The sequence below is a fragment of the Nerophis lumbriciformis genome, linkage group LG29 (assembly GCF_033978685.3).
Source record: "Nerophis lumbriciformis linkage group LG29, RoL_Nlum_v2.1, whole genome shotgun sequence".
NCBI lineage: Eukaryota > Metazoa > Chordata > Actinopteri > Syngnathiformes > Syngnathidae > Nerophis > Nerophis lumbriciformis.
Window position 1 is genome coordinate 1,525,001 of NC_084576.2, and position 13,127 is coordinate 1,538,127.

Consider the following 13,127-nt stretch of genomic DNA (forward strand, 5'->3'; position numbering starts at 1 on the left):
ATGCAGATTTAAAAAAAAGGTTACAAGTAAAGTTAAAGGCCTACTGAAACCCACTACTACCGACCACGCAGTCTGATAGTTTATATATCAATGATGAAATCTTAACATTGCAACACATGCCAATACGGCCGGGTTAGCTTACTAAAGTGCAATTTTAAATTTTGCGCGAAATATCCTGCTGAAAATGTCTCGGTATGATGACGTCAGCGCGTGACGTCACGGATTGTGGAGGACATTTTGGGACAGCATGGTGGCCAGCTATTAAGTCGTCTGTTTTCATCGCAAAATTCCACAGTATTCTGGACATCTGTGTTGGTGAATCTTTTGCAATTTGTTCAATGAACAATGGAGACAGCAAAGAAGAAAGCTGTAGGTGGGAAGCGGTGTATTGCGGCCGGTGGCTGCAGCATCACAAACACAGCCGGTGTTTCATTGTTTACATTCCCGAAAGATGACAGTCAAGCTTTACCATTGGCCTGTGGAGAACTGGGACAACAGAGACCGCAGACGCGGTACCGTGAGTACGCATGCAGCTGCGGCTTCCAAACATTTGATCGCTTGCTCGTACGTGCGTGCCGCTATGTGCATGTCACGTACGTAACTTTGGGGAAATATATGTGCTGTATGAACTTTGGGGAGGTGAACGGTACTTTGGGTTGTGGGATTGAGTGTGTTGTGCAGGTGTTTGAGTTGTATTGGCGGGTTATATGGACGGGAGGGGGGAGGTGTTTGTTATGCGGGATTAATTTGTGGCATATTAAATATAAGCCTGGTTGTGTTGTGGCTAATAGAGTATAAATATGTCTTGTGTTTATTTACTGTTTTAGTCATTCCCAGCTGAATATCAGGTCCCACCCGCCTCTCACAGCATCTTCCCTATCTGAATCGCTCCCACTGCCCTCTAGTCCTTCACTCTCACTTTCCTCATTCACAAATCTTTCATCCTCGCTCAAATTAATGGGGAAATCGTCGCTTTCTCGGTCCGAATCGCTCTCGCGGCTGGTGGCCATGATTGTAAACAATGTGCGGATGTGAGGAGCTCCACAACCTGTGACGTCACGCTACTCGTCTGCTACTTCCGGTACAGGCAAGGCTTTTTTATCAGCGACCAAAAGTTGCGAAATTTATCGTCGATGTTCTCTACTAAATCCTTTCAGCAAAAATATGGCAATATCGCGAAATGATCAAGTATGACACATAGAATGGACCTGCTATCCCCGTTTAAATAAGAAAATCGCATTTCAGTAGGCCTTTAAAGTACCACTGATAGTCACACACACACTAGGTGTGGTGAAATTACTCTCTGCATGTGACCCATCCCCTTGTTCCACCCCCTGGGAGGTGAAGGGAGCAGTGAGCAGCAGCGGTGGCCGCGCTCGGGAATCATTTTGGTGATTTAACCCTCAATTCCAACCCTTGATGCCGAGTGCCAAGCAGGGAGGTAAATGGAGGTAATGGGTCCCATTTATATAGTCTTTGGTATGACTCGGCCGGGGTTTGAACTCACGACCTACCTACAGTCTAACCACAAGGCCACTGAGCAGGTTATTTGAAGCCCTCCAAATTTACCGCTAATTAAATTTATTTGTGCACTTTTTCATTTATGTGAAACAACGTTCATACTTTAATCAAACTTGAATCTAATTTGCCTCTCTTTGGCTTGTTTGGTTTAGTTTCCTTAGTTTGTCAGTGGGTTAGGGTTAGGGTTAGGACAAAACTGCAATACCTGTTTTGTACTAAAAATAATTATAGGGGAAACATGTTTAAATAATACATTTTTTAGAGGAAAAAGTTAACAAAATTGTTAAAATCGGTAAAACATACATTTTAGCCCACTCAGTGGCCTAGTGGTTAGAGTGTCCGCCCTGAGATCGGTAGGTTGTGAGTTCAGACCCCGGCCGAGTCATACCAAAGACTATAAAAATGGGAGCCATTACCTCCCTGCTTGGCACTCAGCATCAAGGGTTGGAATTGGGGGTTAAATCACCAAAATGATTCCCGGGCACGGCCACCGCTGCTGCTCACTGCTCCCCTCACCTCCCAGGGGGTGATCAAGGGTGATGGGTCAAATGCAGAGAATAATTTCGCCACACCTAGTGTGTGTGTGTGTGACAATCATTGGCACATTAGCTTAACTTAATTTTTAAATCCTCCCAACTTTACTTCAATTGGGTTTCGATTCTAGCGGCGCAGACTGAAGGAGCACTAACGGCGTGCGCCACGGGGGCCAGTGTGATTATACAGGAAGTTATGTCATTATATTCTAATCAGTGACGGGACAGGAAGCGGCAAGGCGTGTGTTTTGTGGTAAAATGTCATATGAAGCGCTCTGTCATTCCATCTTCACACCAACCGCTTACGTAGTCTGTGTTTATAGTAAAAAAAAATAGTGAGCATGCTGTATTTTTAACTGCATGGATTATCTTTCTATTCATTTCTATGAAGAAAGGTGGTGCTTATCATTAAGGACTGGCAAACAGCAATGCTGCTCCAGTCATTGTATACTTTAATTCCTGCCACTTCCAAGGAAGAGGTTCCAAACATGAGTCGCAGAGGACAAAGCGGAAAGACAAAAAAAAATACTTGAGCACTTTGGCTGGAAAATAACATTTCACAACATTTCAATGTAACTGCAACTTGTTAAGAAATTTGTTTTTTTTTTTAAGTCAAGTGCTCCCAGAAAATATTCCCTGGGTAAACAGAGACGCGTACGATGGCGAGGTGTTGAAACGGGCACGGCTGTTTCCAAAATAGCATGTGCTAATTATACATGGGAGGCATGTGCGGAGGAGGGAGACGCAAAGAGGAGTGAGTGGGGTGGAGGTCATGAATGAGTGTGTGGTCACAAAAACACTACAGGTAAAAGCCAGTAAATTAGAATATTTTGAAAAACTTGATTTATTTCAGTAATTGCATTCAAAAGGTGTAACTTGTACATTATATTTATTCATTGCACACAGACTGATGCATTCAAATGTTTATTTCATTTAATTTTGATGATTTGAAGTGGCAACAAATGAAAATCCAAAATTCCGTGTGTCACAAAATTAGAATATTACTTAAGGCTAATACAAAAAAGGGATTTTTAGAAATGTTGGCCAACTGAAAAGTATGAAAATGAAAAATATGAGCATGTACAATACTCAATACTTGGTTGGAGCTCCTTTTGCCTCAATTACTGCGTTAATGCGGCGTGGCATGGAGTCGATGAGTTTCTGGCACTGCTCAGGTGTTATGAGAGCCCAGGTTGCTCTGATAGTGGCCTTCAACTCTTCTGCGTTTTTGGGTCTGGCATTCTGCATCTTCCTTTTCACAATACCCCACAGATTTTCTATGGGGCTAAGGTCAGGGGAGTTGGCGGGCCAATTTAGAACAGAAATACCATGGTCCGTAAACCAGGCACGGGTAGATTTTGCGCTGTGTGCAGGCGCCAAGTCCTGTTGGAACTTGAAGTCTCCATCTCCATAGAGCAGGTCAGCAGCAGGAAGCATGAAGTGCTCTAAAACTTGCTGGTAGACGGCTGCGTTGACCCTGGATCTCAGGAAACAGAGTGGACCGACACCAGCAGATGACATGGCACCCCAAACCATCACTGATGGTGGAAACTTTACACTAGACTTCAGGCAACGTGGATCCTGTGCCTCTCCTGTCCTCCTCCAGACTCTGGGACCTCGATTTCCAAAGGAAATGCAACATTTGCATGGTTGGGTGATGGTTTGGGGTGCCATGTCATCTGCTGGTGTCGGTCCACTCTGTTTCCTGAGATCCAGGGTCAACGCAGCCGTCTACCAGCAAGTTTTAGAGCACTTCATGCTTCCTGCTGCTGACCTGCTCTATGGAGATGGAGATTTCAAGTTCCAACAGGACTTGGCGCCTGCACACAGCGCAAAATCTACCCGTGCCTGGTTTACGGACCACGGTATTTCTGTTCTAAATTGGCCCGCCAACTCCCCTGACCTTAGCCCCATAGAAAATCTGTGGGGTATTGTGAAAAGGAAGATGCAGAATGCCAGACCCAAAAACGCAGAAGAGTTGAAGGCCACTATCAGAGCAACCTGGGCTCTCATAACACCTGAGCAGTGCCAGAAACTCATCGACTCCATGCCACGCCGCATTAACGCAGTAATTGAGGCAAAAGGAGCTCCAACCAAGTATTGAGTATTGTACATGCTCATATTTTTCATTTTCATACTTTTCAGTTGGCCAACATTTCTAAAAATCCCTTTTTTGTATTAGCCTTAAGTAATATTCTAATTTTGTGACACACGGAATTTTGGATTTTCATTTGTTGCCACTTCAAATCATCAAAATTAAATGAAATAAACATTTGAATGCATCAGTCTGTGTGCAATGAATAAATATAATGTACAAGTTACACCTTTTGAATGCAATTACTGAAATAAATCAAGTTTTTCAAAATACTCTAATTTACTGGCTTTTACCTGTATGTGACATCTTCCTCTGATGCCGCCTGGTGGGAGCACACCTCTGCTTGAGTGTGGCCACCTGCCGCTCAAACCTCAGAGGCTGCACACAACCTCTCCAGCAGACGTCTAAACACAGGCTTCAGACCAAACACACGCCAAACACCTGGACTTTTTCACTTCACATAACTAATGGGACATCCGAGAGTTTGACGCCTCTTTCACATCGCTGCCATCTGTCCGACTAACATCAGACGAACCAGCCTCCGACTCTCAGAATTGCACCATCACTTGTGTGTGCGTGTGTGTGTGTGTGTGTGTGTGTGTGTGCGTTCTTGTATTTCTACCCTTCTTGAGACATCAACAAGGAAAAGTACCTTCCATATGATAAATGATAAATGGGTTGTACTTGTATAGCGCTTTTCTACCTTCAAGGTACTCAAAGCGCTTTGACACTACTTCCACATTTACCCATTCACACACACATTCACACACTGATGGAGGGAGCTGCCATGCAAGGCGCTAACCAGCAGCCATCAGGAGCAAGGGTGAAGTGTCTTGCTCAGGACACAACGGACATGACAAGGTTGGTACTAGGAGGACTGGTGAACAAGTTAGGACCGAAATCATGGTCCCAATACGGAAAACCTTTGCATCTAATAGAGAATTTGCACCCCTAAAGGGGAAATCTATCAATATTAGGGTGGTCCCAAAAAGGAGGGATTTTTCAAATTGACTGTGTGTCGGTTTTAAGAGTGCTCCCCCCTCTGGTCAACATATGAAATAACAAGTGTGTGTAAGAAATTGAAATGCGCCCCCTTTGGCTGAAATTAATTAAAAAAAAAATGTATATAGAAACATACTGTAATAACTTGAAGCAAATAATGAAGATTAAAAACCAATTAGAAACAAAAAAATACATAAACTAAAAGCAGCCATTTTCTCACAATGTGTCAACTTTTTTTCTTATAAAATTGGGATTTATTTCTTTCTGTTTCTGTAATAGTGCAATATTTTCTTGTAAAAATATTACTTTTTTATGTAAAATGTTCTCCTCTCTGAGCTGCCACCTTAACGTGGTAGAGGAGTTTACGTGTCCCAATGATCCTAGGAGCTATGTTGTCCGGGGGCTTCTATGCCCCCTGGTAGGGTCTCCCAAGGCAAACTAGTCCTAGGTGAGGGATCAGACAAAGAGCAGCTCGAAGATCTCTATGAAGAACACTAACAAGAAACCCAGATTTCCCTCGCCCGGACGCGGGTCACCGGGGCCCCCCTCTGGAGCCAGGCCCGGAGGTGGGGCCCGGCCGGGCACAGCCCGAAGAGGCAACGTGGGTCCCCCCTCCCTTGGGCTCACCACCCATAGCAGGGGCCATAGAGGTCGGGTGCAGTGTGAGCTGGGCGGCAGCCGAAGGCAGGGCACTTGGCGGTCCGATCCTCGGCTACAGAAGCTAGCTCTTGGGACGTGGAACGTCACCTCGCTGGGGGGGAAGGAGCCTGAGTTAGTGCGTGAGGTGGAGAAGTTCCGGCTAGATAGTAAAAGATGGTAAAAGAGTGCGGGTACTAGACTGGCCTGCCTGTAGTCCAGACCTGTCTCCCATTGAAAATGTGTGGCGCATTATGAAGCCTAAAATACCACAACGGAGACCCCCGGACTGTTGAACAACTTAAGCTGTACATCAAGCAAGAATGGGAAAGAATTCCACCTGAGAAGCTTAAAAAATGTGTCTCCTCAGTTCCCAAACCTTTATTGAGTGTTGTTAAAAGGAAAGGCCATGTAACACAGTGGTGAACATGCCCTTTCCCAACTACTTTGGCACGTGTTGCAGCCATGAAATTCTAAGTTAATTATTATTTTCAAAAAAAAAAAAAAAAAGTTTATGAGTTTGAACATCAAATATCTTGATTGAATATGGGTTGAAAAGGATTTGCAAATCATTGTATTCCGTTTATGTTTACGTCTAACACAATTTACCAACTCATACGTAAACAGGGTTTGTATATATATATATAAATATATATATATATATATATACAGGTAAAAGCCAGTAAATTAGAATATTTTGAAAAACTTGATTTATTTCAGTAATTGCATTCAAAAGGTGTAACTTGTACATTATATTTATTCATTGCACACAGACTGATGCATTCAAATGTTTATTTCATTTAATTTTGATGATTTGAAGTGGCAACAAATGAAAATCCAAAATTCCGTGTGTCACAAAATTAGAATATTACTTAAGGCTAATACAAAAAAGGGATTTTTAGAAATGTTGGCCAACTGAAAAGTATGAAAATGAAAAATATGAGCATGTACAATACTCAATACTTGGTTGGAGCTCCTTTTGCCTCAATTACTGCGTTAATGCGGCGTGGCATGGAGTCCATGAGTTTCTGGCACTGCTCAGGTGTTATGAGAGCCCAGGTTGCTCTGATAGTGGCCTTCAACTCTTCTGCGTTTTTGGGTCTGGCATTCTGCATCTTCCTTTTCACAATACCCCACAGATTTTCTATGGGGCTAAGGTCAGGGGAGTTGGCGGGCCAATTTAGAACAGAAATACCATGGTCCGTAAACCAGGCACGGGTAGATTTTGCGCTGTGTGCAGGCGCCAAGTCCTGTTGGAACTTGAAATCTCCATCTCCATAGAGCAGGTCAGCAGCAGGAAGCATGAAGTGCTCTAAAACTTGCTGGTAGACGGCTGCGTTGACCCTGGATCTCAGGAAACAGAGTGGACCGACACCAGCAGATGACATGGCACCCCAAACCATCACCCAACCATGCAAATTTTGCATTTCCTTTGGAAATCGAGGTCCCAGAGTCTGGAGGAAGACAGGAGAGGCACAGGATCCACGTTGCCTGAAGTCTAGTGTAAAGTTTCCACCATCAGTGATGGTTTGGGGTGCCATGTCATCTGCTGGTGTCGGTCCACTCTGTTTCCTGAGATCCAGGGTCAACGCAGCCGTCTACCAGCAAGTTTTAGAGCACTTCATGCTTCCTGCTGCTGACCTGCTCTATGGAGATGGAGATTTCAAGTTCCAACAGGACTTGGCGCCTGCACACAGCGCAAAATCTACCCGTGCCTGGTTTACGGACCATGGTATTTCTGTTCTAAATTGGCCCGCCAACTCCCCTGACCTTAGCCCCATAGAAAATCTGTGGGGTATTGTGAAAAGGAAGATGCAGAATGCCAGACCCAAAAACGCAGAAGAGTTGAAGGCCACTATCAGAGCAACCTGGGCTCTCATAACACCTGAGCAGTGCCAGAAACTCATCGACTCCATGCCACGCCGCATTAACGCAGTAATTGAGGCAAAAGGAGCTCCAACCAAGTATTGAGTATTGTACATGCTCATATTTTTCATTTTCATACTTTTCAGTTGGCCGACATTTCTAAAAATCCCTTTTTTGTATTAGCCTTAAGTAATATTCTAATTTTGTGACACACGGAATTTTGGATTTCCATTTGTTGCCACTTCAAATCATCAAAATTAAATGAAATAAACATTTGAATGCATCAGTCTGTGTGCAATGAATAAATATAATGTACAAGTTACACCTTTTGAATGCAATTACTGAAATAAATCAAGTTTTTCAAAATATTCTAATTTACTGGCTTTTACCTGTATATATATATAATTTTTTAATCCATTAAGAAGCGTTACAAATAAGAATGGCAACTCTCAACATCTGCAGTAAAAGAAACACAAGCACCTTTAGCAAAAAAAAAAAAAAATCCCCTCTGTAGTCTGATATGACTAAGACATTTTGAGGATGTTGGAGTGGCTCGTGTGTCATCCAGCACATGCTCCTCTCTCACACTATCTCAGATGATCTGCTGCACGCGGGATGTGTGCGTCGCATCTGGGAGGAAGTACTGCAACTGTGTCTGTGATGGCGATGTCTCAGCGCGACGCCTTTGACACGGGTGGCAGAGCAGGCTGAATGCCACACCACACCGCCACCGAGGTGAGGCCCCCATGTGACTCACCTCAGGTCCTTTCATTAGACTGCTGCACACATGCTCATTTTCTCCCTGATTATTAGTCACTGAAGTGCTACTGGAGGTCACATGTCGCTACCATGTGTTTGTTCTTCTCTAATCTGTGTTTATTTAACACAATAAAAGAATACGTGAGGGCAGCAGACGGCAAAGTTATTAATTGGATTAACAATTTGTAATAACCGGAGCTGCTGGCAGTGTTGGCGAGGCGGAAGCCGTCAAACGACACAGGAGGAGGAACAGCTCGGATGCTCCTCAGGTGGGCCAACATGTCCACGGCAGACGCTCAACTGGCCTGCAGGGTCCTTGTTGGGATCCCCCTCCCCCCACACGTACATGCAGGGTTTAATCATGGCAGGGAAAAGTGGTGCAATCGCTTCTCAGTGTCAAAGATCTGTGAGCGGAAAATTGGATTTTATTACAAGATGGCCGCACGTTTTTTTTTTTTTTTAAGCGTAAGATCCCTCAATCTTTGTTAGAGTCGCTTCCCTTTCAGGACTTCGTTTCATTAACTCCTCAGTAGTTTATCAAGTCTCAACGTGGGATCTTTGGTTTGTTGCGATTGGAATTATCCGCTGATGACTCCTTAAGCAAATAATGAATCATCCATTAAGCGAAAAGTAATTAGCATATTATAGTTGAAAAGAGCAAAGCGCTTCTATCAGTGGGCCTTGTAATTAATTAGAGGGCTATCAATAATGACAATCTTGTACAGCTAATGATGCCTTAATGGAAGGATGGCGAGCATATGACACATGCAGAATATGGACAAATCTCTTGGGACACTTCTCAAAATCAATTCATCAATTAAGGTGAGGGGTTGCGCTCCCCTGACTATTCGGGCCTGGTTCAGTCCCTGCTTTTTTTTTTAGCTACCGAGTTAAAAGCATCAGCCCGATAGCCTGCATGGTCAGGGCGTGAGGTTTATATGTGTGGCTGGCCTTCGTGACACTCACCCCCCTAACCTCGCTCTCATCCGGGTCACGGCACATTTGTAACCCACCTGGTCAGATTCTGTGTCACACTGTTGTGACTGTTTAAGACCTGTTGTTTTTTACCATTTCTGTGGTGTTTAGAACCGCCCTCAACTGGTTCCGGTCGTACCTAACCGACAGGAGTTTTTGTGTAAAAGTAGACAGTTTTATGTCGTCCACAGCTCCTTTACCACATGGGGTCCCCCAGGGCTCAATCCTTGCCCCAATTTTATTTGCGCTTTACCTTCTCCCCCTTGGTTCTATTTTTAGGAAGTACAGTATTGCATTTCATTTTTATGCCGATGATTGCCAGATTTATTTTCCCATGGCACAAAATAACACGGTTCAACGTCTTATTGACTGCCTGCACGACATCAAAGTCTGGCTTTCAGCTAACTTCCTGAGCCTAAATGAAGATAAAACAGAAGTTATGTTGTTCGGTCCAAGTCGCTCTCCCTCCCCCAACGTTGACCTCGGCACTCTGACCCCGTATCTCAGCGACTGTGTCACAAACCTGGGGGTAAAGTTTGACTCAGATTTTAAATTCGAAAAACAAATCAGCAGCGTCGTTCAAAAAAGCTTTTATCAATTACGCCAAATAGCGAAAGTGAAACCGCTTCTATCAAGACATGATCTTGAGAAATTAATCCACGCTTTTATCTCGACTCGTCTTGATTATTGTAATGCCCTGTATGTTGGCATTAGCCAGGCCTCCCTCGCCCGCCTGCAGCTCGTGCAGAACTCTGCTGCTCGTCTGCTAACACAGACCCGCAGACGTGAGCACATCACCCCTATTTTAGCGTCCCTTCACTGGCTCCCTGTGCGTTACCGAATACATTTTAAACTCCTTTTATTTGTTTTTAAATGTCTAAACAACCTCGCGCCAACCTATCTCTCCGACCTCCTTCAGCCTTACTGCCCCACCCGATCCTTAAGATCAGCCGATCAGCTGCTGTTGACGGTCCCTGACACAAGGCTGAAGCTTAGAGGTGACAGAGCTTTCGCCGTTGCTGCTCCCAAGCTCTGGAACGACCTACCCCTGAGTGTTAGACAAGCCTCCTCTCTTCCTGTTTTTAAATCTCTCTTAAAAACATACTTTTATTCCATGGCTTTTAACACTGAGTGATATCCATCCTGCAATGGCGCCCCATAATACACCTGCTGTGATCCTGTTTTTATGTTTTTATGTTTTTATTAATTCTTTTTTAATTATTTATTTTCTATCGTGTTCTGTTTGTGTTGTGTTGTGTTTGCTCGGTACTCGTTTTATCTTTTAACCTGCTCATTGTACAGCACTTTGGCTACCCCTGTGGTAAATTTTAAATGTGCTCTATAAATAAAGTTGATTTGATTTGATTTGATTATTCGGCATGACCTTATTATAACCCTAACCCTCTAACCCTGACCCTAACCCTAACCAAATAACTCTAAATAAAGTATTTATTACTTAGAATATGTTCCCCATATTAAAGTGTTACCAAAAACATATAACTTTGTCTTGAATTTGAAAAAAAAACAACATTTTATTTTTCACTAAAGAAGGGTTCTGTGAATGCGCATATGAAACTGGTGGGGTTCGGTACCTCCAACAAGGTAAACAACTACTGTTCTAAAGCTCAGTGATATACCAGATGTATCAGATTGTAGGTGGGGGTATTTTTTACCCTTCGCATTCATATTGTGCTATGTTTATTTCATATTTGTTGCGTTTCACTTGATTGTAAAATATATCGATCGAGAGGGGGTGTGACATTCATATGTTGTCAATATTCAGTGTTTTATCGTTCCTAGTTAATATTGTAAATCCCACATTTTTTATTTTCATGTACATTCTGGGTGTCTCGTTCAGTAAAAAAATTTAAAATTCCATTCCGTTTTTAAGGCGGTCTGTCATGACGTTTTTAGCATTCAATCAGACATTATTGTGAGGTTTACTGTTAGTGTTCCTAAAAATAGATATACCGGCCCCCAGACACATTTTTTTCTCTAAATTTGGCCTCCCGAGTCAAAATAATTGCCCAGGCCTACCGTAAAAAGAGGCGACTTTTGGTCTCTGATACTACATTAAAGAAGAAAAACTGCCTGGTCCAAACATCCTGCTCTTTAATTTTTAATGTTGCTGTTCTGCAGAACCAACATGGCAAAAAAGTGTGACAACGCTGACTTTTAGTGGCGGTGTAAAAAAGAAAAAGAAAAAGGGGCTACTGTGTCTGAAAGATCACTCCAAGCCAAGCAAAGCAAATCCAATGTGTTCCCCTCTTCTGTTCTCCAAAACGGAGATGAGATAGCGATTCGTGCCGCCAACTACATGAAAAGTACCGAGCTCCTGAGACTCTAAAACAATCAGTCGCACTGAAACAAAAGGATTTAAAAAAAAACAAAAAACAAGTGATGACTCAAAGAGGGAAAATCCTGAGGATGAATAAGTTATGATCGCACATCTACATGTGGGGCAGACGAGACATGAAATATTAACTCGCCATCTGACTTGAGAGCTCAGCGGTTCCTCAATAGTCACTAGAACGCTCGGAATCCTGCAAATACACAAAGTCACATCGAGAGTTGACGTAATGCGCCAAAGAGCGTCCTTCGTTTGTGGGGCTGTCGAAAAAGATCTGCATGCAGATATCACCTCAGTGCATCACACACACACACACACACACACACACACACACACACACACACACACACACACACACACACACACACACACACACACACACACACCAGCAACTTAGTACACGCCCAGTTTTTGTAGAAAGAATCAAAGAGCGCTCTTAGTTGGAACACATCTTTCAAGTGCTGGACTATGACTAGAGTACCCCCTAGCACACAAATATGCAAATGAGGGCAGAAATGACTTCACACTGAAGGTAGTTGCAGTGTGAGCATGCATGCCTCATCTTTTACCATGGAAACCAAAGCCATACACTGGTAAATGCACCTACACACACACACACCGGAGGGAGCAATTACCATGGCAGCCAGCGCCGTGGCGACCAGAAGCAACCACAATTCAGTGGACACTCAGTCAGCGCTTGTGTCCATCACTTCTCCCGGTTGTTTTTTCCAAGTCATTACCTTTTGGGTGCACAGCGGGAAGGGGTTGCCAAGATGCTCCAGCGGGGATCCCGAGAGAAGACCGGTGGTGCTGATGCTGAGCCGGCACGGCGCACACATGCATCCACCGGCAAGAGCGGCAGATTGCAAAGGGGAGGGGAGGAAATATAAAAAAAAAAAAGAGCGAGAAGCAGGAGTGGGGGTTGCTCTAACATCAGCAAGAGCATTACATCATAGGCTGCGCTCAGGATAGTGGACGGAAGGGAAGGAGGCAGGCACTCCTTGTAGCGCGTCCAAATTCAATATGTGGCATCTGATAAGTGTCGGACAATGAACGCACCAAAGGATGGAGTCGATCACCTCTCACAATATAACACCACACATGTGGCTCATCTCTGCGTGTGTCCAAGGACTCACAGAATATCTGCACAGTGGCGTAACGTGGTGCTGCGTGACCATTGGTTACTTACAGTCGGCTCACCAAGCATGCAGATAGGTTGGTTGTCACACCTTTTTTTTTTTTGGTTTTACGCTTTTGTGAATTGTTCATCCTCAAAATGTCTTTAAAGAGTCATTTTCTTAAAGGCCTACTGAAATGCGATTTTCTTATATAAACGGGGATAGCAGGTCCATTCTATGTGTCATACTTGACAATACGCGATATTGCCATA

At 43.7% G+C, this 13,127-nt stretch overlaps 1 protein-coding gene across 1 annotated transcript in view; it reads right to left on the reverse strand.

Annotated features, from left to right (window-relative positions):
• Positions 1-12,614, reverse strand: part of sema4ba (sema domain, immunoglobulin domain (Ig), transmembrane domain (TM) and short cytoplasmic domain, (semaphorin) 4Ba) — a 226,821-nt gene extending 214,207 nt beyond the window's left edge. The window contains exon 1 of the mRNA XM_061925239.1: positions 12,478-12,614. The gene's annotated coding sequence lies outside the window, so the exon portion shown is untranslated. The remainder of the gene's footprint in view (positions 1-12,477) is intronic.
• Positions 12,615-13,127: the final 513 nt, after the last annotated feature.